The 26447-nt window shown below is 39.7% G+C and overlaps 1 protein-coding gene across 1 annotated transcript in view; it reads left to right on the forward strand.

Moving 5' to 3' along the window:
* LOC115255018 (uncharacterized) overlaps positions 1-26447 on the forward strand; it is a gene marked incomplete at its 3' end in the record, with an annotated part of 65918 nt that overhangs the window by 1570 nt on the left and 37901 nt on the right.

Genomic DNA, 26447 nt, shown 5'->3' on the forward strand with positions numbered 1-26447 from the left:
GTGTTCGAAGTTCTTTCAAAAACTCGTACAAGCTGATATCGTGTTCCTTGAAATGAAGTTATACGGCTTAGTTTTTACAAACTATCACTTTGAAGTGATTTAATAATTCAAATCAATCTTCTATACCATAAAACGCCTAAGAATAGGCAATTTCCGATGGAACTTGGACCGCCTTGGGGACGGAACAGCACAGAGGCTCAGAAATACAAGTTAGAGTAATAACTCGATCAAAAAAATATTTACATCACATATTTTAAGGAAAAAAACAATTGAAAAAATGCGTAAAACCAATGTCGAAAAACAGCACGATTGTGCTGGTTCGTCCCGAAAGGGATATGGGAGCTGATTATTTAAGGAAAATTATTTTTTTCTTCAAGTTTTTAATCAAAATGTAAGGTTTTCACAGCTGCAATCATCATATTATATTAGGATCTACTAGTAAAAAATAAATTTATGCAATTCAGTGTCATAATTTCTATTTTATACTACTCATTTCAGTATCATAATGGCCAACTTTTCCGTACCGGTTCATAATGCAACTGAAATGAGTTGCATAATGAAAAATAGTTGAATAATGTTCATAATGCAACTCATTTGAGTTGCATTATGAACATTATGCTACTCAAATGAGTTGTATTATGAAAAAATCATTGCATAAAATTTTGTATGGAACTCGTTGCAAAACTCGACTTTTTCAGCACTCTTCGTATTTATCCAACTCGGCAAGCCTCGTTGGATAAATGTACGACTCGTGCTGAAAAAATCAACTTTTTGCAACTCGTCACATAAATAACTATTATGCCTGTTTAGATCGCAGCAGGCTGAATACCGCACTATGACTAAAACTCCGGACTGGCCAAAACTGAAGCTTCTCCCCTACTTGTTTCGAATCGTTCTCATTCAAAATTTGTTTGTGGCGTAATTTTAATCGCTACGTTAAAGCTAAGTCATACAACCGCAAGATTATTCAATGATTACACTCAGTGTACCAGTTATGGCTATAGTACCTCAAATTCGCCATAGTTGATTTTCAACCTTTAAAGATACAAATCAACAAGAAAAAAATCGTGAACAACAGATCACGATCACAAAAGATGATTGCAATCATTCAAACTTCACAATTTGCTCAAATTATGGTAGAAATAAATCATTTTCCTTAACTTTTCGGCTTCCTTGCACCCTATTTCGACATAGTGTACCAGTTATGGCAACTCCCATAAGGAATGCATGTAAATAGTGCGAAGTGGAACCCAAATTAACAAATGTGTCCATAACTGGTACAGGGTTCCTATCATTGGCACACGCCGTAATAAATACTAAAAGCAGTTTTAGCTCCGTTTTTATATTTTTCCTGTAAAGTATGAAAACTAATCATTCATTTGACTTATTGTTTACATTCGTCGGTCTTCTTTTTATTTTTGTAGAAATAGTTTTTCTTAGGTGGTGCAATAACTGGTACAGGCACCCTATTGGTATATTATAGAGAAAGAAAACACTGTTCTACGCACTAGTTCGGAGCATTTTGGACAGGGCCGGATCTAAGGGGGGCCGGGGGGGCCGGGCCCCCACATTTTAGGGGCCCCCACAAAAACCATTTTTGGTTGCTAACATTAGCTTTATTTTTCATATTGCTCAAGTACTGTTCGAAAATAAGAAAAAACATGTTTGGTCATCTCTCCTAGGGGCCTCCACATCCGCTTGGGCCCCGGGCCCCCACAATCCTTAATCCGGGCCTGTTTGGAGTATGCTGCTCCAGTTTGGACACCGTTCCATGTAGCGCAAACGTTAAGGATTGAGCGTCTACAACGTAGATTCTTGCGGTTTGCATTGCGGCACCTTCCATGGTCGGATCCAACCAACCTTCCAAGTTATCCAGACCGTTGCCAACTCATCAATTTAGAATCCTTGGCGGCGAGAAGAGTTAAACTTCAGCGATTGTTCGTCTTTAATCTCCTCAATTGTAACACGTCGATTTCGTAGCTCAACACTTTTTGCAATCCCGCTACATAGAACCAACTTTGTTAAAAATAGTCCTTTTTGCGCGTGTTTGAAAGCTTTTAATATAGTTAGTGCAGATTTCATTTTTAATGTGTCTAAAATAGAGTTTTAGAATAGATTTAGGAACCTAGTTTAATAAAGCAATCTCTGCGTTCATGACGAAGATAGTGAACAATAAACAAATAAAATCCCTTAAGGTTTTCTTGAAGAAATCATAGGACGAATTGAAAACAAAAATCTTGCAGGTTATTCTAGATAAGCAACAACAATTCATGCAGAAACCACTCCGCCCTTTATCAAATAAATTCTTTGGAAGTTTTCATGCAAAAATCTTTGATAACATGTTTGGAGAATTTTCTGGAATCCCTGGAGGCACTCCAAGCGAATACTACAGTAGTTCGCTGATGAACTCCTCGAATTATTTCTGATAAAATATTTAAAGGCGTTTTTCAATAAACGTTTAACTTCTAGAAAAAATGTTTCTGCTGTCTTGCAAATCTATCCACCTTTCGATTTGTAATCTTTACCTTTCTACTTATATTTTACCTTCATTACCTATATTATTTTCTATTTTATGAATTAGTTTCATCGAAACTATCCAACGGGTGTTGTAGTTTAGTAGCTACCACTTCTGACTCTTATGCAAAGTGTCCTAACTTTAAACCCTGACCTGTTTCTGTCGTCTTTCTTGTATCTTTCTATCTATTTTCCCTCTTCTTCGCATTTATAATTCATGTACAATATTTTTTTTTCTCTCAATAGAAATTTCAACAAGCTGTAACTTTTCGTGAAGTGCATCAAAAAATCTAAAATTTTGACTGTTTGTCAACCTATTATATGCGCATCATTGGTACAAATTTGAGCTCGATTGGCTAATCTTTCGCGAAGCTAGAATCATTCTGTTAAACCACTATTTTTTGGGCAACTATTTTTTGTACTGTCATCAGGGATAAGGTGCGACTCAAAACTCTTTGCACGCTGCTACGAGACAGCAGAAGCGGGGAGGCGAGTACGTGCAACCAGTTGTGTGTTGCACCCTTTCTTTGCCGTGCACTGGAGGTCTTCTGTCTCTCGCACTCTGTCGTAAGCACTATCGCTGTGCTTGCTTGTCTCTGTGATTGGCACTGTGTTTGAATTTACGTAAAATTGATGAAATTTTGCTTTAAACAATCCATCGCTTGTAAGTCCTCGATAAGCCTAACTAGTTAACTACTTTGCCGAAAACACAAAATCTAATTAATTTAAATAGTGTTTTTTTCCTGTATATTGAAAGTGCCAAACAAATGCACTGTGACAGCACAGTGTCAAGCACTCTCTCTGTAGAGCTAGTGCTGCGATTTGTCTCTCGCACAGTTACGAATACTCTCCTTCACATGTCTCTGTCTCTCGGCAAAAGCGGTAAACCAGCACTTGAGATTGTGTGAAGCACAGGTTTTTCTTTCGCACCGCACTGTGCATGCCGACAATTCCTGACTGTCATATCTCGGAAACCAGATAACCGAATTGAATGAAATTTTAAAACGTTTATCAACAATATATTGGTACTTGATACGACGTGTAATATTTTCTCACTACGAATAAAGTTATACCGGTTTGACATTTTCACTCATAAGAGGAAAATAAGTCAAATTTACAATACTACACCAAAATTACTAAATGTGTTCTTTCTTTAATCCAAATAGGCTCTAATATATCTTATAAGGCATGGTACACAAATTACGTGGCCATTTCAGACCACTTCCCCCCTCCTTCGTAACGCTTTTTGTATGGAAGCCCGAAAAATTTTGTATGGGTCGTAACGCTACGCTGGACTCCCCCCTCCCCCTATAGCGTTACGTTAATTTGTGTACGATGCCTAATAGAAAACTTGAGAACAGAAGTATAAAATCTTTTGCAAAGCAAAGCAAAGCAAAGATAACCGTACACATCGTAGTTGCTACTCCGTGATTGACCAGAACAATCGAAGTTGCACAGAGAGCCAATGAATGTGAAAGCTTGGGACTAGCTAACCATTCTCAATGTGCACAATTCGAGAGTTCAGCTATTTAAAGTCAATAACGGCGCTGGCCACGTCCTTACGGTCATCAGGAAAGGGAAGGAATGTTAGTTCGACATCCGTTGCTACTAGAAACCGTGGAATCCACAGCATCTCCACAGTTGTCACGGGAAGGAATGGTGGTTAGTAGGGTAGGGTAAGGTGTGGATCTAGGAGCCACCTCTGTTAGGTGATATGATCCACTAGTTATATGGAAATACACGTCGCGGTCTTCATCACGATTATGATTTATTTGATCACGATGACCACTGATCCCGGATTTCGTGCTCGCGTTTCCATCGCCCTACCGTGGGAACCGACTGACCAACGAATATTGTAGCGCGATTCTGATGATCAGAATCTGATCCCGGATTTTTCACTCGCACTTCCACCGCCCTACCGAGAAAACCGACTGACCAACGAATATTGTAGCGCGATTCTGAACCCGGATTTTCCACTCGCACTTCCATCGCCCTATCGAGAAAACCGACTGACCAACGAATATTGTAGCGCGATTCTGAACCCGGATTTTTCACTCGCACTTCCATCGCCCTATCGAGGAAACCGACTGACCAACGAATATTGTAGCGCGATTCTGAACCCGGATTTTTCACTCGCACTTCCATCGCCCTATCGAGAAAACCGACTGACCAACGAATATTGTAGCGCGATTCTGAACCCGGATTTTCCACTCGCACCCCCATCACTCTTACCTGAAAATTGTCTGCCATTCGAAATTTCTCATGTTAATCTGATTCCGCATTCCACACTCGCGCTTGCATGGCTCTACCGAGAAAACCGACTGACCAACGAATATTGTAGCGCGATTCTGAACCCGGATTTTCCACTCGCACTTCTTGAGAACAGAAGTATAAAATCTTTTGATATCAAAACTAAAATTTATTGACATTGATGCAAAAAAATACCCTTTATTCGAGAAAGATTCAAAAAGTGTCAATCCATCATAACTTATTCAACTTGCAAAAAAGTACCTTTGTTATAATAACTTGTGAAGCATTAATATATTGTTGATAATCGCTCAAAATTCATTCAATACGATTCACTGGTTGTGACAGTTCCAAAATTAGTTGTTTAAAATGTAGTGTTTTACGAGAGCGGTTATAGCTTCTCGAAAGATAAACTAATCGAGCTTAAATTTGTACTAATGATGCACATATAATAGGTTGAAAAACAGTATAATTTGAGAAATTTTGATGCATTCTAAAAATTTTGCTTTTGCGAGAGAAAAAAAAAGTTTCTCACCCCAAACATTTTTTCCACCCCCAGTATATTTAATTATTCATATACGTCGTTAGAACTAGAAACAGTGAAAATCATCTTGTACCGACTTTTCGAACCCTCTAAGCAGAATACCTTGTCGGCGTGATATGATTGATTTTCACTTCGAATGAGTGTAATCAGTTTCGTACCTTTTAATTTCGCCCTATGTTGCTTATCCTTTGACAGATATGCGTTTTTCGATCCACTGACTTCTTCAGTGGATAACTGATACTGAGGAAGATTACAAGTGGTAGTCGAAATACGCGTATCTGTCGAAGGATAAGCAACATAGGGCGGAATTAAAAGGTACGAAACTGATTACACTCATTCGAAGTGAAAATCAATCATATCACGCCGACAAGCTAAGACAACGAGTGAACTGTGCCGTATCTTCAGAATAATCAACACATAATCTATACCTTACGTTATTTTCCACGTATACACTACCATTTCTTAGGTTCTGACACATTCAGAAACCCATTCAGAACTTTCTTCAGGAAAACCTCTAGGGATAATTCCAGAACTAGCACTAGATATTTTTTCACCAATCAGTGCTCATCATCACCGCGATTATGATCGTTCAGTGTCCGACAGATTCCGACTCCTACCACAGACGCTCTTATGTGCGAAAACATAAAATTGGTCCTTCGAACCGGATTGTCGGTTTCGAAGTCGGACCTCAGAGCAGTCGTCGTCGCGAGTGAAACCTCCGTAATGCCCGTTTACGATCATTAAAACGGTGCAAAAATATACTCTCTGTGAAATCGTATTGCCGCCATAAAACTCCCATAAAGGAGTCGAAGAAACCAAACAGTAGTGACAACAAAACGCATGTATTGGTCACTACATCCGTAACCAGACAGTCAGTGTATGCGATGAAGAAATCGCGGCGAAAATCATCATACACGGAACCCATCCAGTGCAATCCACCGCAATGGCGTGAAGATAAAAGTGCCGAAATATAGTCCATTGAAACTCCATCGTAAAACTTCACGTGTGAAAGTGTTAATTCTGTCCATCCATTTTGAGAAATGTTGTAAAGTCCTTTTATCTGTGCAACACTATCCATTTGTAAAAAAAAACTGTTGTGCCAAATCTGTTATGCGGACCCCTGTTGAGAGAAGAACGCATCTCCGTGGTAGACGGAGTAACTCACAGTCTCACAGTGCGAATACAACCATGCGCCGTTGGTAACCGGGCGAAAACTGTCGCGCAATGTAGTGTGCGTGATGAAGGAAGAGTCAGCAGTTTGTTGTTATCATTTCGCGGCAATGCAACAACGATGAAGAAATTTGCGAAATTTGTGGTGCAGTTTATCTGATTTCATCGTAAACCATTCCGTTTGCCGTTCCGTCAGTGCAAGTTGTTGGTTACCTGTGCCAAAATGTACCGTCGTCCGTTCAAGAGAAGTGTTTCGGGCAAGAAAAGACAGTGTTTACCATTTGTGGTGGAATTTCGCCAAGCCACCGAATCAGTTCCCCCATAGTAAGCTAATTTATTGCGGTGCGTGGAGAGAGCTCACCGAATGTGCCTGTAAAACAGTTCGTGTCGGGATCGACTGTTTACCATCTGGAACGAAAAAAGACTTTCTGTTCCTGTATCCGAAGACACCTTGTGCATCCGAGTCATCCTACTGAGGAGTCCATCAACTTTGGAGGTTCCAGCAAACCTGCGATGCCACGTCCTCCCGGAGCACCCGCTCCGGGACACAGTTAAGTATCATGATTCCAATTATCATTTTGTGTTGTCGTCACAATCTGATGCCCGTCGTAATAACTTCAGTTCGTGTCGCCATGGAGGACGGTGGCGAAGCTGGACCTGTTTGCATCACCCATTCAGTTATTCCGCTACTAGATGTCAGATGAAGGTCAAACGGACTGCTTCATCTGTTTCTGCAATCAGTCAGTCATTCCACGGTTATGCAGTTTAACGAAACTGGGTTCGTTGGAGGAAACAGCATCGGAGGAGCGCAGCCGCGCTTCTGGTATCTTTGACATGTTGGCCACACAGGGTCGACATTCCAAGCCAGCGGTTAAAGGTCCGTTGGTGCCTCATGAGCAGCTTGCCAACAGTCCAGCGAATGATGTCGCTGGGGCATGAGGACGGCACGATAAAAAAACATTTGTTCACTCGACGAGAGTGGACCCAGCGCATTGCAACAAGGAGCAATCGCGTTGGTCTGTCAGCTTGCTAGCGTAGCAAGCTCCCCATTTCTAGCGCTCGTAGGAATGGGGTTCGGATCTGCCCGGCTAGGGAGATCATCACTTCACAACGGTGAAGTACAGTCGGTCCAGCTAGTACCTCAACGGAGGACGCTAGAAGCTAGTTGGATATCCAAAGGAGCGCAACCGGTGTATCGTGCCAGTGTCAAGGCTACAGTGCCTACTTTCGTCGAAGATCAGCCAGTTATCAGTGCTCAACCATGTTCCTGTGAACCTAGGAGGAATGCAGTATTCGCCTAGGACATTAACCAGTGTAGACCCAAAGCCAGTAGCGGAATTTCAGTTGACATCGGAGTTCAGGTCCGAATTCAGTGGAAACTCATCAGTCTTCAACCATTCTGTCAGTCGTTTGGAGAAAGGTCATCCTCATCGAAACATCATCGGTCACGTCAAGGGACGTAGACGGGGGCCAACCGGCCTCCGTTTCCAGGCAAGTCGTTTTATTGCATTGTTTTTCGGTTTAAAAAGCACCCTCTCATATTATTCCTAGGAAACCCTTACCTGTACTGGCCTAGCCGGAGCGGCAGTGCGCGGTGCAGGTGAACTTTGGGAATGTTCAGTGTTCAACAGTTAATCCCTTTCATCCCGACGGCATGCGATAAGACATTCGCACGGCCGCCTCAGTCCATATACGAAGAGGAATCGAATCATGCTTTAGTGCTCCAGTCGCAGAGATTGCCAACCAGGGGCAATTGAGGATTCGAGTCCACCATTCCGGCGCTACCGAAGGATGAATCCGGTTGCCGGACAGTTTCGCCAAATGCATTAATCACCAAAACAACATGGCAAACCATCTGTACCATTGGCAATAGGAAAACAGCAGTTCTCAACCACGACGAGTAGGAGGACAGCTGATCAATCCGTCCAATAAGTTCGACGCATGGCGGTTCCAGCACAAACGCGTCGTCACGTCCTCCCGGAGCACCCGCTCCGGGACACAGATAAGTATCAGTGTTCCAGTTTACATATTGGGTTATTCCGTAGCATTCTAAAGTCGTTTGACGCTTACAGACCCCAGTTCGAGGACGTTGACGAGACTGGAACAGCGAGCCAGCCATCCGCAGTCAACCAAACCCATTCCATCGAAAAAGAATCCGAGGACATCCGTGACGTCATCCATCATCAGCTATCCATCGAATCCAAGTCGGATGGCACTCAGGATCCAAGAAGTTTGTCATCAGACCAGCAGCAAGATGCAACGCTCGTCGCAGTCCAAGCTGAGTGCACGTTACCAGGAAGAACGTCCAGTCATCATATCAGACGGTATCCAGTACCATTATCCAGTGACGAAGCATATCAAGAACGGCTTCCGCAACGCAGAGCACATCGTCAACGATTCAACAAGGTCTACAGTGCATCTCAGCGAAGTAAGGTCATATTGGTCGCATGAAGACAAATATTCAGTAACTAACCCGTCATTTGTATCATACAGTTCCATTTGTGAGAAGAATCATCCTAGTCATTAGATAGGTATACAGATCTTGTTGAAAGACTTAACCGTACGTCTTCCAAGGGGGGCGGTATGTTTACGCATATTTGTAGTCAGAAACGATAAGCTCGGATTATATTAACCAGACTGTAATGCATCCGTAACGCAATTGCACTCAAATGAGTTGCACTCACGATCTCATAGTATTTTCCCGCCAAATACGACCATAATGTAGAACTATCTTCCAGTAAAAGGTGATCGACCTTACCATAATAGGCTTTAGTAATCATCTGTAGACAATTAGCCAATACTAGTTATCATTCAGTGTTATCGTATATAAGACATTATCGTACTCCATTCCAGTTAATAACAGTATAACCGTTGATCAGTTCACCAATATAACCGTTTAGAAGTTATCCAGTTTGTTGTACAGTGCCCAGTCCTAGTCCGTCAGAAATATAATCTATCAGTGTAGCTAAGTTCCAATAAATCCAGTAGTTCATACAGAAGAATTAGTGTATCAGTTTTACCGTCAAATAAATGTTGTAGCGTTCAGAACATTATGTATCCATTGCCTTATCAGTGCTCATCATCACCGCGATTATGATCGTTCAGTGTCCGACAGATTCCGACTCCTACCACAGACGCTCTTATGTGCGAAAACAGTACCTATATAGGAGTTGCGTCAGGGATTCCCTTCTCAAAAGATTCATCTTGAAACTAGTCCACGGGTTTTCTCAGACATTCCTTCCGAAATTGCTCCAGGTATTCCTTAAAAGATTGTAAAGGAAAATTTCTCAAGCATTGCTACATAAGTTTATGCGTGTATTCCTCATGCTCATGTGTTTCTTCAGACATTTCTGAAGGAATGCCTTCAGAAATATTTGCCAGGTTTTTTGCCAGGAGTTTTTGTTTGGATTTTTTTTTTCTGAAAATTGTTCTATGAATTTCTCCAGGGTTTCCTCCTAACGTTTCTTCAGAAGATGCATTTCTAGGAATATTTTTTTTTCTTTAACATTCAGAGATTCTTTCAGAAATCACTCTAAGGTTTATTTTTGGGAATTCAGTACTTTTTCCAGAAGCTTGTAACCTTCTCATAACCAACGGCCTCGCGAGAGCTTCAATGTTGCTCACACTCTAGCCGTAATAAATAGAAGCATAGGTTCTTCTTACCATGTAAAATACACCACACCTACAACAGCACAACAGAACACAACATCCACGTAGCTGCCGCCAACATTCCTCACCAAATATGATAATTGTGTATCAGGAACCCTCAGTTGCTACTGCTCTTCTCTACTAGAAATAGGATCTCACTCTCTACTGACCGTTTGCTCATATAACCACTTGACCTCGATGTAAGAGTGCCATCAACATAGGATCTCACTCTCTACTGACCGTTTGCTCATATAACCACTTGACCTCGATGTAAGAGTGCCATCAACACACATCAGCGCCGCAAGCTTTATCATTTGATCGAAGTGGATCATCAGTTCCCGGTTAACTGCAAAGCAGGCAGAACGCGTGTTGAAGATCGCGGTATTTCGACAATTAGGCTGACCCATAGAACAATTCTTATTAAGTGCGCAAACGACGGTAGAGTGTAAAGTGGATACAAAATAGTTCTGGCTGGCCTATGGCATGGTAACAGTGCAGTGTTTATTTGAAAAATAGCTTTGATTGCCTACTTTTTTTATTATTATTCAGCCATTGCGCCATTACGATCCACGATTTTTTTTTGCAAATAGCTCCATAGTGCAATAATGGAGTAGTGGAATTATTACAATGAGATCGGTAAGAGTGAACGCCTGAAGCAATTCCCAAATGTGAGAAGAGGAACGATCTTAAGGCCCCCATCATATCCATTTTTAATAGGCCTTTCGTTCACGACCAAGCATGAGGTAGCAGAACGAGTAGAATCCTGGCGCGATGTCGGTATGGCCTACCAGCCCTGGAGTAGCCGGCATGTCACCGGTGAGCCAATTTCTGTCCAGGCGGAAGTGTCACGCAGGAGTCGTCGCGGGATACACTCTACATTGACACCCACACACACTAATCACATTAGGTAGACGTAGGTTAAGCTGGAATTAAAACGTAAGTACTAAAATACACCATTTATTTCATTTGCATGTAAAATTTATGCTTTTATTTAACTATGGATGAATTCGATTCCTCTTCATGAGTGGTTCCACTGGATTCGAACCAATTTTAGGCTGGGTAAGGTACATGAGAATAGGGAACCAGTACCACCAGCCCCTCTTTTACCTAATTTGTCTCCGTCTCATGCGACCTTCTTTGGGGAAGGTGACAAATGGCGCCCAACGTAAATGTAACTGTACAGTGGATTACCAATTTTGACGAAGTTTTTCTATCATGGAGTCATTCGCTGATGATAAAGCAACTTTTGAATTTTCACATGCAATGGTGGATGGCTTTTGTAAATATGTATATAATAGTTTTTTTAGATTTCTTTAGATTAAGTCCATTTTGAATTTTATATTGAATTTCTGAAATCGTCATTTTGGAGAAATTAGAAAATGAATTCTTGCAATCTTTTTGAACTTTTGGCAAGAAGTTGTACATATGTAAATAGAATAATAGTTTTAGCACAATGAATTGAATTATCTACTAAATGAATTAATATTGAAATAAGCTGAATTTAAACAGATTTAATCAAACATTAGATTATTGCATTACGTACTGAATTCCATATATATTTCACTGAACTTCCTTTCATTTTTTCACATTTTTATACACACACAGTTGTTTTAGGATAGTGAATAGATTGGCCGATCTCAAACGTAATCATATAGTGAATCAAAAGTAATCGTATCGCAGATAAGAAGTAATCGATTAAAAATCATTCGAGGATTAATCGAATCGGTTATTAAAGAGAAGAAAAGTGCAAGTAAAGTGAAAGGACACTAATGGCGCAGAGCGTAGACAGTGAAGATATTCCGAATAATTTAGTTGATTTTGAGGAAGAATTCAGTCCGGTGATGAGCATTAGCAAAATGAGTCAGCGTGAAATACGAAGGCTCACAATCTCTCCCACATTTCGGGACAGATTGAATGAGGTTTACGAGCAAAAAGCGAGACAAACTACTGATTCGGTAATAGAAAATGAACGTGATAACCGCGCGCGCAAGAATAATGTTGAACCTGAGAGGCAAACGATTCCTCCTCCGCCGCCGCCGCCGGTAATTCCACGCGAAAACGTAAATCACGGTGAAAATGTTGTTACTAATCGCGAACAAATGAGATCGCTTGAAAAGTACACGGGTACTAAGAAAAAGATCTCCACCGATAAATCATCGGTTAACCAAATGCAAAATGGTGCTCCTGATTTGGATTTAAATTTCGATCCTAATGTGGTACTAATCGAGGATGAAAATGATTCGGTTCAATTTCTTCCACCGGGATTCAACATAAAATCTCAGTTTTCAAATCCTGCATTGTCAAATAATCCCTTATTTTTCAACCTTCCAAATAGTACTCCGAATAGTAGGAAATCACTGCCAGTTTCGCAATGGCCAATCAAATATGCCGGAAATGACAATGGAATTGGATTGAATCTTTTTCTTCGAAGAGTGGAATTCTTTGCACATTCTGAAAAGATGTCAAAAGAAGAACTTTTTGAATCAGCCCATTTTCTATTAGTTGGACCTGCCCAAGATTGGTTTGTTGCTAAATGGCCGACCTTACGCAACAAAACTTGGGATTACTTCATCCAGGCCTTGAGACACCAATTTTTGCCGAGTAACATTGATCATTACGTGAAAGTGCGTTCATTTTCAATGTTCCAAGCTAAATCTGAACTATTTTCGAACTTTTTAGTTCGAATGGAGCAGTTCTTTTTGTGCAGAACTACTCCAATGTCTGAAGAAGACAAATTTGATATAATGTGGCACACAATGAGGCCCATCTACCGAGACCGACTGGCCTTAGTAGACGTCAAGGATTTGCACACTTTAGAACAACTGTGCACTCGGATTGATAATAATAATGAATCGATTATGAACAAATTTGTGCTTTCATTTGAAAACCAAAAAATTAATGAAGTAAATTTCAATAATAATCCCAACAATTCCAATGTCAGGCCCCCAGCAACCAACAATAGTCACAATACTCAACAGCGAATTCAGCAACCTAGTCAAAGCAATAGTAGAAACAATCAAAACAGCTCACAGCAAAATTCAAACCCACCGAACAATAGACCAAGAAACAATCCCAACTACAACAGTAACCAAAACTTTCAACAGGAATATCAGCCAGATTGTGGATGGAGGGAATTGTCCTTAGATGATATTCTGAGGCATTACAGAGTTCCTGATCGACGAGTTTGCTTCAACTGTAGAAGATTTGGTCATCATTTTACAAAATGTTTTTCAAGGCGCAATGTATTTTGCTGCATATGTGGTCTTCCTGAGTTTCATTACGAGGAATGTCCATTTTGTGAGGCAAAAAACCAGAGAAGGGGAAATTAAAGGAGGTGATTTTCCCAACCTCAGAAATTCCTCCAGGTTCGAGTCAGAACACACAAACCGCTAAATCATTTCAACAAATTATTTCGGAATTTCAAAACAATACAGATTGTACCATTGAGAAACATGAACATGATGAGCCATACAACTTTGCTGGTTATTTTCATCAAATTGAAACCATTTTTGTAAATTTGGAAAATGATGCCAGATATTTTTTGAAATTTAGCGTTTTGGGATTTCAATTACAAGGATTACACAGCGTAACAAAAATTAACTTTTTGTCTGTCTCAAGAGCAAACTTATGTGTCTCCGAAGGATTTTGGGCCGCTGAATCCGAATCCGGGCTCAGATTTGCTGTAACACGTCACAATTTTGAGCTATACCTCAATTTATGGGGCAAAATATGCGATTTTGGGCTTTTTTGACTGCAAGCCATTAAGCAAGGAAATATTTTTTTTAGGCAATCAAAAGGTTAATTGTTCAATTAACATCTAAATTAACGACTCATGCAAAATATTTCGTTTTACCAAATCAAATTTGATAGTTTTAAGCGATTTATGTTAGGTACGATATTTCCCATACAAGTCACCCTCCACAAGTTGTATGCAAGTTTTCATACTAACATAAAATGCTTAAATCTATCAAATTTGATTAGGTAAAACGAAATATTTTGCATGAGTCGTTAATTTAGATGTTATTTGACCAATTAACCTTTTGATTGCTTAAATAAAATATTTCCTTACTTAATGGCTTGCAGTCAAAAAAGCCCAAAATCGCATATTTTGCCCCATAAATTGAGGTATAGCTCAAAATTGTGACGTGTTGGAGCAAATCTGAGCCCGGATTCGGATTCAGCGGCCCAAAATCCTTCGGAGACACATAAGTTTGCTCTTGAGACAAAAAAATGTTGCGCTGTGTTATTGGACAGTGGAAGTAATGTGTCATTGGTTGGAGAACACTTTGGAAATTTAACCAGCTTTTTGCAAATTCAAGATCTGGACAAAGACATCAAAATTTCAACTGCCAGTGGGGAACCAATGCAAATCAATGGATTTGTTGACGTTCCATTTACAGTCAATCAAACAACAAGAATTTTGCCATGTTTAGTTGTCCCTGAGCTTGGAACTCGTTGCATTTTAGGAATGGACTTTTTTAAACTTTTCAACATCAAGCTAACTTTCGATGACGTTGAAGGCATTCATAAATTTAACACTTGTAATGTGGAATCAAGTAATGAAATTCAGCCAGCTTCTCACATCCTCGATGCGGAAGAGACTGAATTACTAGAATCAGTGAAGAAAAGCTTCAAAGTATCAGAGCCTGGCACGCTAGAAGCTTGCAATGTTATGGAGCATAGCATTGAGCTCACTGATAGCAACGCAATTCATTTGAACCCCCATCCTTGGTCTCCTACAATCCAAGAGAAAGTCAATGTTGAAATCAATCGCTTATTAGACTTGGACATCATTGAACCTTCCAATTCTAATTGGGCCTTGCAAGTGGTACCAGTTACCAAAGAAAATGGCGATATGAGGCTTTGCCTAGATGCCCGTAAGCTCAATGCCAAAACTGTTCGAGATGCATATCCTCTAGCAAGTTCCATGAGAATTTTGAATAATTTAGGTAAGAATCGCTACTTTTCGGTTCTGGTTCTAAAGGAATCTTTTCTGCAGGTTAAGCTTGCGGAAAGCTCAAAAAAGTTCACAAGTTTCAAGATAATTGGCAGGGGTCTTTTCCAATACAAAAGACTACCTTTTGGACTTATCAATAGCAGTGCTACAATGTCTCGGATCCTTGACAGAGTTTTAAAAGAAGGGCTTTATGAACCATTTATTTTTTCCTATCTGGATGATATTATTATTGCAACCAGAACCTTTAAGGATCACATAAAATACCTTAAAATTGTCGCTGATTGCTTAAAAGAAGCTAACCTTTCGGTAAATCTAGCCAAATGTAAATTCTGCCTGAAAAGAATAAAATATCTAGGTTTTATTCTTTCAGAGAACGGTTATCAACCGAACCCTGAAAGAGTGACTGCGATCTCCAAGTTTGCTCGACCGCAAACTCCAAAGGAGATTCGCAGATTTTTAGGGATGGCGGGATACTACCGCAACTTCATCCCGAACTTTAGCGGTATATCAGCCCCTATCTCTGACTTGTTGAAAGGCAAGCCCAAGAAGATTAGGTGGAATGATAAAGCCGAACAGGCATTTATCAAACTGAAAGAATGTTTGATCTCGGAGCCGGTCTTAGCCAATCCAGACTGGAGTAAAGAATTTACCATTCAAACCGACGCCAGTGATGTAGCAATTGCGGGCATACTGACGCAGGAGTTGGATGGTAAGGAACACATAATTGCCTACTTTTCACGAAAGTTAAGCTCCTGTGAAAAGAAATATGGGCCCACCGATAAGGAAGGATTAGCTGCTCTTGAGGCGATCGAGCATTTCAGATGTTACGTGGAAGGTTCACACTTTACACTAATAACTGACTGCTCCGCAGTGACATTTATCTGCAATTCAAAGTGGCGTCCGAGTTCGAGGCTGTCACGATGGTCAGTAAAACTGCAGGAGTTTGACATGACCATTAAACATAGAAAAGGACGGGACAATGTAGTTTGCGATGCGCTCAGTCGTGCTGTTTGTGCAATTTTTGAAAATTCAACATCTAAATGGTTCAATGATTTGAAAAGGAAAGTTAGCGACGCTCCAGACAAGTACCAAAATTTCAAAATTGAGAATGGCGACTTGTATAAGTTCGTCACTTCCAGATCCCCTTTTGATATGGGACGACTGGAATGGAAAATGGTTGTGCCACCTGACAAGATGGCGCCAACTAGTTGAAGATGAGCATGCCAAACTAATGCATCTTGGGACAGAGAAGACTCTAGAACGAATTAAGTTAAAATATTACTGGCCTAAGATGAAAGTCGATGTCAAACGAGTTTTATCTAAATGCGGCATTTGCAAGCAGTCGAAGCATTCGACTATTGCCACAATTCCTCCAATGGGAGAGCAAAAGAATGCTACTCGCCCATTTCAGATGATTGCAATGGACTATATTAGTGGTTTTGTTCGTAGTAAATCTGGAAATAGTGATTTGTTAGTTTGTCTGGATGTGTTCACTAAATATGTTCGTCTGTTTCCTGTTAAGAAAATAAGTGTTGACAGTTTGACTCAGATAATTAAATGTGATTGGTTTTTAAAATTTGGTGTTCCACAAGTGTTAGTCTCAGATAATGCTGTAACGTTCCTAGCAAATAAGTTCCAAGATTTGTTGTCCAAATTTCATGTCCATCATTTTAAAAATGCTAGAAGACATTGTCAAAACAACCCGGTTGAACGTGTGAACCGAGTCATACTTGCTTGTATTCGTACATATTGCCAGAATGATCATCGCATCTGGGATTCTCAGATTCCTGAGATTGAGTTTGCTATCAATAACACCAAGCATTCATCTACGGGATTTACACCCTTTTTTCTTGTGCACGGTTATGAGTCGACAGTTGATGGAAGGGACCATCTTCAAGATAGGCACACTTCTGATCCATCAGCTGATCAATTCGTCGAGCAGAGGAGAATAGCTTTGGGTACTGTTTACGAAGAAGTTATTAAAAACAACAAAAAACAGTTTGAGAAATACAAAAAGAATTACGATAGCAAACACAAGGGTTTACCACCCACTTTTAACATTGGTCAAAAAGTTTACAAAAAGAATTTTAAAATTTCAAGTGCGGTTGACCACTATTCAGCCAAACTTGGTCCCGTTTATGTTCCGTGTAAAATAATTGCTAGAAGAGGAGCTACATCATATGAGCTGGAGGATGAGGAAGGAAGAAATATAGGTGTGTTTGCGGCGCAAGATTTGATTCCGGAATAAGTAAGATTTAGTATTAGATGCGTGAGAATGTCGTAGTGTTTACTTGAGTTTATTGTGAAAATTATGTTTGTGTAGCTAAGAGGATCGCGTGCGTTTGAATGATTAGAGATTTAGATTGCGTTTTGAATGTCCGAGGAAATGGTGATCACCGAGAGTTCGCGTAGATTAAGGGTAGAGTTCGTGTATAACCGAGAGTTCGCGTAGATTAAGTGTAGAGTTCGTGTACAACCGAGAGATTGCGTAAGATTGAATAGGATTCGTGGCGTTTGAGTGTGTAACTTTGTGACTATCGGGCACTTGCGTAGTAATAAATTCGAATGTAGATGAGACTCTCGATCGAGTAATCGCGTTACTCGATCGATACGCGTGAAAGTTCGTTTGCGAGAATAAACGGACAAAATATCTGTCTTTGAGTGTGTTAATTGAGAAGAAATAGTGTGAAGCATGTGTAGATTTGAATGTCTGGATAAGTAAGTGAAATTTTTGTTGGAGTTTTCTGTATGTCTGTAATTTTTATTTACTTCCTTTCTCCTAAATTTTGAGGCTCTTCAGCGAAGCAGAAAAATAATTTTCAGTTGTCGGAGAAATGAGAAAAACATAAACCAAACGTAGACTAAATCTGTATGGCCACATCAAATAACCACGAATGATCACAGATCGGTTCCTGGTTGATGTGAACCACTATTGTTCAAGTTCAGATTGAGCTGAGATCGAGCCAGTAAAATAATAGCCTATCTGGTAAACAACCGTCCATCAGCATATGAGATATCAACATTTTGCCCTGACAAGAATGTACTTTGTGTGGATTAACTGATTACACTTGACGACACCTAACACTACTTTACTAGGTTGACAATTGTCGATCGTGTGAGTGGATTGCTCATGGTAAGAAAGAAACTGCTATATTGGGATGGTCTCCCATATTGCAGTCTGGTATGGGGGTATTGTAACCTTCTCATAACCAACGGCCTCGCGAGAGCTTCAATGTTGCTCACACTCTAGCCGTAATAAATAGAAGCATAGGTTCTTCTTACCATGTAAAATACACCACACCTACAACAGCACAACAGAACACAACATCCACGTAGCTGCCGCCAACATTCCTCACCAAATATGATAACACTAGTTTACAGCATTTTTGAACTCGGTAAGCTGATGATCATTTTTGGTGTAGAATCATGCCCTGAGTTCGAAAACGCGAAAGAAAAAAATTACAGTAGAGCGGAAATTTTTTCGACTTTACATACAAGGTTGATGATTTGACATCGATTTTTGTTCTATTTTTAAGCAAAGTCGCTCACTTCAAACATCTCATTCTCCGTAATCAATGCTCCGATTGAGCTGAAATTTTTACTGTGACTCGCCTACATATGATATGTCAAATAAACGTCGAGAAAGAATTTTTAAGCTGGTTTTTTCTTATTGAAAAAAATACATTACTTCAAATTTTTTTGGGAATTTTGCTAAATTTTAAGCAGATCGTCCCTAAAACTCGCCAATATCTTCAATTTCATCAATCTGACGTAAAACCTGTATTCAGATGATCGAATGGTATTGTATTCAGCTTTTAATTTATGGAAAAAGATTTAAAATTGGTTGAACAAAACGCAATATATTTGAATTTTAGTAAATTACATATTTTGAAAAGTTGCAAAACTCGATATTGAGCTATAACTCAAAAACTGTTCTACTTAAAATTTTTTGAAGGTCGGTTTCGAAATCAGCACTAAATTGTGCTTCAAAAATTTTGGTCGTTAACAGAAGTTCGCAACTTTCGTTTTATTTTGTAAACTTGTGTAATTGTGTATCAGGAACCCTCAGTTGCTACTGCTCTTCTCTACTAGAAATAGGATCTCACTCTCTACTGACCGTTTGCTCATATAACCACTTGACCTCGATGTAAGAGTGCCATCAACACACATCAGCGCCGCAAGCTTTATCATTTGATCGAAGTGGATCATCAGTTCCCGGTTAACTGCAAAGCAGGCAGAACGCGTGTTGAAGATCGCGGTATTTCGACAATTAGGCTGACCGATAGAACAATTCTTATTAAGTGCGCAAACGACGGTAGAGTGTAAAGTGGATACAAAATAGTTCTGGCTGGCCTATGGCATGGTAACAGTGCAGTGTTTATTTGAAAAATAGCTTTGATTGCCTACTTTTTTATTATTATTCAGCCATTGCGCCATTACGATCCACGATTTTTTTTGCAAATAGCTCCATAGTGCAATAATGGAGTAGTGGAATTATTACAATGAGATCGGTAAGAGTGAACGCCTGAAGCAATTCCCAAATGTGAGAAGAGGAACGATCTTAAGGCCCCCATCATATCCATTTTTAATAGGCCTTTCGTTCACGACCAAGCATGAGGTAGCAGAACGAGTAGAATCCTGGCGCGATGTCGGTATGGCCTACCAGCCCTGGAGTAGCCGGCATGTCACCGGTGAGCCAACTTCTGTCCAGGCGGAAGTGTCACGCAGGAGTCGTCGCGGGATACACTCTACATTGACACCCACACACACTAATCACATTAGGTAGACGTAGGTTAAGCTGGAATTAAAACGTAAGTACTAAAATACACCATTTATTTCATTTGCATGTAAAATTTATGCTTTTATTTAACTATGGATGAATTCGATTCCTCTTCATGAGTGGTTCCACTGGATTCGAACCAATTTTAGGCTGGGTAAGGTACATGAGAATAGGGAACCAGTACCACCAGCCCCTCTTTTACCTAATTTGTCTCCGTCTCATGCGACCTTCTTTGGGGAAGGTGACAAGCTTTTGAGAGATTTTTGCTTGAACTTCTCCTGAGGTCCCTTCAGTTAGTACTCTATTATTCAGCGATTTTCTCGGGTATTTGGAAATGTATCTAAAATTCTCAGGACATTCTTCTGGAAGTTCCTACAGGGGTTTCTCCAATATTTTAAAAAGACAATTACACCGTCTTCGACCTTACGGCCTCTACAGACTGAACAGTACAAACATTCGATAACGGACAACACATATAACACCCAGTGGCCCAGTGGAGAATTTTCCGTTTGACGAAAAATTTTCCCCGACTGGAGCGGGAATCGAACCCACACTCCGAGGCTTACGAGACACCTAAACGACTGACGCCGCTAACCGCTCGACCACGAAGCCCACAATATTTTATTCAGGTTATCCTCCAGGCATTGCTTTGGATTTATTCAGACCAGGGATTCTTTTCACATTTTTTTTCAAAAGACACTACACCGTCTTCAACCAGAGGTTATACAGACTGAACAAGCACTAACATTAGACAACGCACAACACATATAACACTCAGTGGCCCAGTGGAGAATTTTCCGTTTGACGAAAGTTTTCCCCGACTAGAGCGGGAATCGAACCCACACTTCGAGGCTTACGAAACGCCTAAATAACTGGCGCCTCTAGCCGCACGGACACGAAGCCCACTCAAGATTCTCTCAATAATTCCTACAGAAATTATTACAGAATCCATTTCTTAGCATTTTTTTTTTCTTTGAGTACCTGGATAGAGATGGTTCTTCAGTTCTTCCAAGTATTAGTTAAAAGATTTTTTCAAAAAAATCTTTCTTTATTGGTGCTCTAAAGAATTCCTCCAGCAAATTCCTTCAGAAATTATTTAAGATATTTTTCTTCGTTCAGAAGTATCCGAACTAAGCATTCATGCATGAATTGATGCAGAGACGACATCAGGAAGTGTTTCAGGAATGTTTGTTCAGAAATTCCTCAAAAAAGATCCAAGATTTTTTCTCAGAGTTTTGAAAGGTATCTTTGAAAGTTTTATTGGAATTTCCTGCAATAACGCTCAAGGATTAGAAATTTTAGGATTTTAGAATTTCCTTCAGGGATTCCATAAAGAACTTTTCAGTAATTCTTGTACACTAAATTTTGTTTTTGCGCGATTGTTGGTTTCGTGTAAAATAAAACCGCGAAGAAAAGATCGTGTAAAAAAGAATTTAGTGTACAATTTCTGAAAGAACTTTTGAAAAATCCCTGGAGAAATATCTGAACTATTTCTGCAGTGATCTTTAAAGAAATCCCAGGAAATATAGCTGGGACCACAAGAGCAATTTCTAAAAAAAAAATCCTTGTAGGAGTTTCTGTCGTATTGATTCACGGAATTTATCAACGATTTCTTGAAAAAAAACTCTTGCCAGAATTTCCGAAGCAATTCCTGTAGGATTTGTTAAGATGTTTTAGAAGATTTTCTAAAAAAAACACCATGGAAGAAACTTGTTGCTGAAATTCCTGAAGAAATCCCTACAATTTTGAAATGAAAACTGGAAATGAAAATATATTCTTAAAGGTATTTCAGATGGGATTCCAAGCAGGAATTTCTGTAGAATCCCTGTAGAAATTTTAGAAAGTATTTTTGACTGAAGCTCATTCCAGAACCGAAGAAATCCCAGAAATTTTTTGGAAAGAGCCCTAGGAGGGAAATGCGCAATACCTCGAGAACCTTCTCGGGAATCCATTGGTGAAATTACCAGAAAAAAATGTGGTATTCATTGTAAAATTTCGGAAGAAATCCTTTAAATAAATTCTTGGAGGATTTTCTGTAAGTATTCGCGGAGAAATCTCTGGATAAATTCGTATTAAAAATGTTTTGTAGGAACTGATAGATGAAGAAAACCTGGGGAATTGCATAGATAGGCGTCTGCACAGAACCATAAATTTCTTTAAAAATCCGTGGAGAAATTATAGTAGTTACCCTTAGTAGAGGAAATTTCGAATAAATTTCTGGGGCAACACATGTAGCACTGAAAGTGGTAATGCAAGAATCTCTGGAGGAATTCCTGCAATTCCGACGAATTTTCCAAACGAATCCGTAGAAGAGTTTGTAAAGTAATTCCTGGTTGAGTTTTAGAAGGAACTCATAGGAATTTACCTAAAAGAATTCTTGGATATTTTTTTTTTGGAAAAATTGCTGGAGAATTTCATGAAGCAATATCTGGCAAAAGCCCCGGAATATTCCTTAAAGAATCCCTAAGGGAAATTTTGAAAAAGCATCGCTGAAGGAGTTTCTGAAATAAACCATGACCGATTTCCTGAAATAATTTCTGGAAGAATCCATGGATTAACTTTTGGAAGAAATCCATAAAAAATTTCCTTGGTTTTGGAATTCTTGGACATACCCATGGTCCCAGACCCTACTTGGGATTTTGGGAGGGGTAGCCTAAGGATGCTAAATGAACTGGTTTCTAGGCAAATTTTCGTGGGGTGGCCAGACTTTGTCACGAGATAACAACCATCGTGTGGTCTTCCGAAGGTTTCCAGTGAATTTAGCTGCTACAGCAAACCTTCAGGTAGATCATTCCCTTCCGGTATGAATCTGCAGCCATAGGTAATCCTTGCGCTGATGGTGGGTACACAATCATCATCATCATCATCATCATCTTGGACAAACCCATGAAGGAATCTCATAAGTAATTTTTGAAAGAATTTCCAGGGAAATTTGTAAAAAAGGTCTGGAAGGATTTTTAATGATATTTTCGTAAGAACTTGTGAAGGAACCTGCGGAAGATTTTGTAAAAAAATCTTTGGTCAAATATCTAGAAGAATCATTGATTTACTTAACCCGTTTGTCCCCAGCTGCGAAATAAAAATTAAAAAAAATCGCCAACAGCCCATTTCCCAACAGAATTTGACTAAATTTTGAATACAAACTCGCACAACATCCTAGTTTTGGAAATATCCGGGATCAAAATTTTCTTGGCCTTCTGGACGGAGTAAGGCCGGTGGGTCACTGGGTCAAGTCGGGTAAAAATAAGACCAGCTACGATTTTCTCCACTATAACTTTCTTCTCAACGAAGTATTTCAATGAAAGATTAAATATTCCGTTGCCTAATGATAGTTGAAGTTGCTACAGGTTCGACTTTGAGATTGTTCGATAGGTCTCCTTTGAGTTCTTCGGATATTGAACATTCCTTTTACGTTTGTTGTTTTCAAATGACATTAAATATGAGATATGATTTCCTCATTGACCCCATAGGTCATCGGAGATATCTTTAGAGCATGTGTTGCCCTTGTACTGCTGTTTATATTTTCTGAATCTCTTGATGGATTGTCCGAATACGTCCTTACAAAATATGATTGCCCGAAATAATCACCACGGATGATTTTCGGTTTTTATCGCTCTTAATTGCACCAATACTTGAAAACCTGTAAAATGATTGTTATGTCAACGTATTGCGGACAATTTGGACGATCTGATTGGAGTCATGCCTTGGCTTCAGAGAACCGTAGATTGCCTACAATGAGAGTTATTTGCACGCGGAAAACAGCGGTTAGCTCCAGAAACCAATACCACACCGAACAGGAGTAAGTAAATTCCTCGAATAGATTCCTGTGTACCCGGGATGACCTGGTTGAAGTCAGGCCTTAAGCTCATTGAGCTATAGATAAGCTGTAATCACATGTTTTATCTATGTGGAAGCTCTGTGCGCTACATAAACTCATATTATATCATGTGTCAATAAAAGGGTCTCCTAGGTCTATTCCTAGGAAAATTGGACGATCTAAGCGAAGTCATGCCTTAACTTCAGAGATCCATAGAGTGACAACAATGAGAGTTATTTGCACGCAGGAAACAATGGTTAGCTCCAGAAACTAATACTACATTAAACAGAAGTAAATACATTCCTCGACTACATTCCTGAGTACCCGGGATGACGTGGCTGAAGTCAGGACTTGAGTTCATGGAACTGTTGATAAACCGTAATCACATATTTCATGTATGTAGAACCTCTGTGCACTACATAAACTCAGTATATCAATGAGAAGGCCTCTCACAACTGTTCCTAGGAAAATTTCATGATCTAAGCGAGGTCATGCCTTGACTTCAGAGAACCGTAGATGTACGGTAATTAGTGCTATTTGCACGCGGAAAACAACGATTAGCTCCAGAAACCAATACCACATCGAACAGGAGTTAGTAAATTTCTCGACCCTTTACCCAAGACTGCCTAGATGAAGTCTACCCTCGAGTTTTATGAGCTGTTGATGAACTGCAATCACATGTTTTACCTTTGTGGAACCTCTGTGCTCTACATAAACACATATTCTATCATGTGTCAATAAAAAGGTCTATCGAAACTATTCCTGGGTTTTATACTAAAATATAACTTTTTTTTTAAATATCTCGGAAACCAGTACAATTTCTAGGAATAATTCCTAGAGATAGTCTCGAATCACTTTAGGAATTCTCGAAGGAATTATGAAACCTCCAGACAAAAATAATGTACAAAGAATCTGTTGGCACAGGTACTCGGAGAATGCCTAGAGTATTGTTTGGAGGAGTCCTTGAAGAAATCCTCGAAGAATTGCGAGTGAATTTTGCGGGAAAAAGGGGAAATGGAAGTACCATGTGCTGTTCCGGATATGTTCCATTTTTTGTGATCCAAACAACAAACCATTACATTATGCATCAAAGTGATTCGTAACTGTGTATGGACGTTACCAATTCTAAGGCGGTTTCACTTCTTGTGTCAGACGACGAATTTTCGGAGCGGAAAAGAATCTTATGTTCTCTTACTTGGTGTGGCTCTTTCCACAAAACATAAAATTCACGTGCTTTGACACGCATAAGAACGACGGTTTCAATTACTAACATTATGGTGGAGAATGGCTGATGGACGAGGACAAAGCATATTATATTTAGTTTCACCCTAACAACACAGCGCCCACCACTGGATTGTGGAAAAATGATTCCCCCTTTCTACTCACGTTTCCACGCAAGCATTCGACAAGAACTTTCCGCCTTTGTGGCTGGCCCAAGCCCAACTCCCAACTGCGTTCACACGCTGAACTTGAAAGTGGAAAATGAAGAGCACCAAGCAAGCAGCTATAGGAGCACAACTACGCAAAAGACCAAGTGGAAACAAATGTGTACGTTTTATGCTCTATTGCTTTGTGTAAAGTTCTTCGAATGAACATAAAAAGAAAAAACTACAACCCTATAGGAGAAATCTTCCAAGCAACAACGCCGCACTTCTCGGGACAAACAAGAAACCCATTAACATCAAGTAAACGACTTATGCAATGACTTTTTTTTCTGCTGCCTTCCATCACGAAAGTCTTCACCCCAGCGCGGCCATGGGGCGGCCAGGCTCTCGCTCGGGTGGAACCTTGATTCGGTGTGTACGATTATTACTTTGAGTACTCTGACTGTTGGCTGGCTGGCATACACTATCTCCTCTCGATTCGATTCTATACACAATCGAGCCGCCGCCGCCGCTGCCGTCATTGTGGCCTTATTTGTTCGCTTCGCTGATTCCGGAATGATCGCTTGGCCCAGCACTTTGCTGCTCTGTTCAGCTCAGCTGTAGAGTTGAGCGCGGCGGCGTTTCTGTTCTGCGATGTTCGGGTCGTTCTGTTCGAGTTGGTTCACCATCGCATCGCATCGGCGCAAAACAACAACAAAGGATCGATTGAATCATTTCGATTTTACCATTATTCATAAGTTTCTTTTCTGGTCCATTCTACGGGCAAATGGAAGGGTCATCCAGCGGATCGGATTCCAGGCGTTTGATCGGAAAATTGAAATGGATTTTCCAAATACTGGAATTAGATTCTTGAATAGAATTGTTTGTTTTTCCTTCAAGTTCTAACCTACATTCGACGTGGTGTTCTTCTATATTGTTCAATTAAAAATAGAATACTAAGTTAAGGCGAAACTGGAAGCATTTCCTCATTTTTTAGTGTTTGATTTTTTATTAAATAACGAAGCAATATTTTCAAAATCGGTTTTCGTACACATGTAGAGTATGGATCAAGGTATCTTTTGATTTTTTTTGAGGTGGAAAATGTTTTCCATTTTTGCAGAAGCCATTTTTTTTGTGAAATTTTATTCAAAAATGGTTTTTGCAAAAACGACAAACATTTTCCACCACAAAAAAAGAAGATACAGTGTATCAAACAATTGTCCGTACAGCAATTTTTTGGTCATAATAATTTTTCATTCAAATGTTTATAACTTTTTTATACGTCAATCCGAAACGCTGAAATTTTGACCAATCATAAACCATTTATTGCAGCTCCATTGGTAAAATTTTGAGCGAGATCGAATAAATTTTCAGAAAGTTATAGAACTTTTAGTAAAACTTTTAGG

The sequence above is a fragment of the Aedes albopictus genome, chromosome 2, assembly GCF_035046485.1.
Source record: "Aedes albopictus strain Foshan chromosome 2, AalbF5, whole genome shotgun sequence".
Taxonomy (NCBI): domain Eukaryota; kingdom Metazoa; phylum Arthropoda; class Insecta; order Diptera; family Culicidae; genus Aedes; species Aedes albopictus.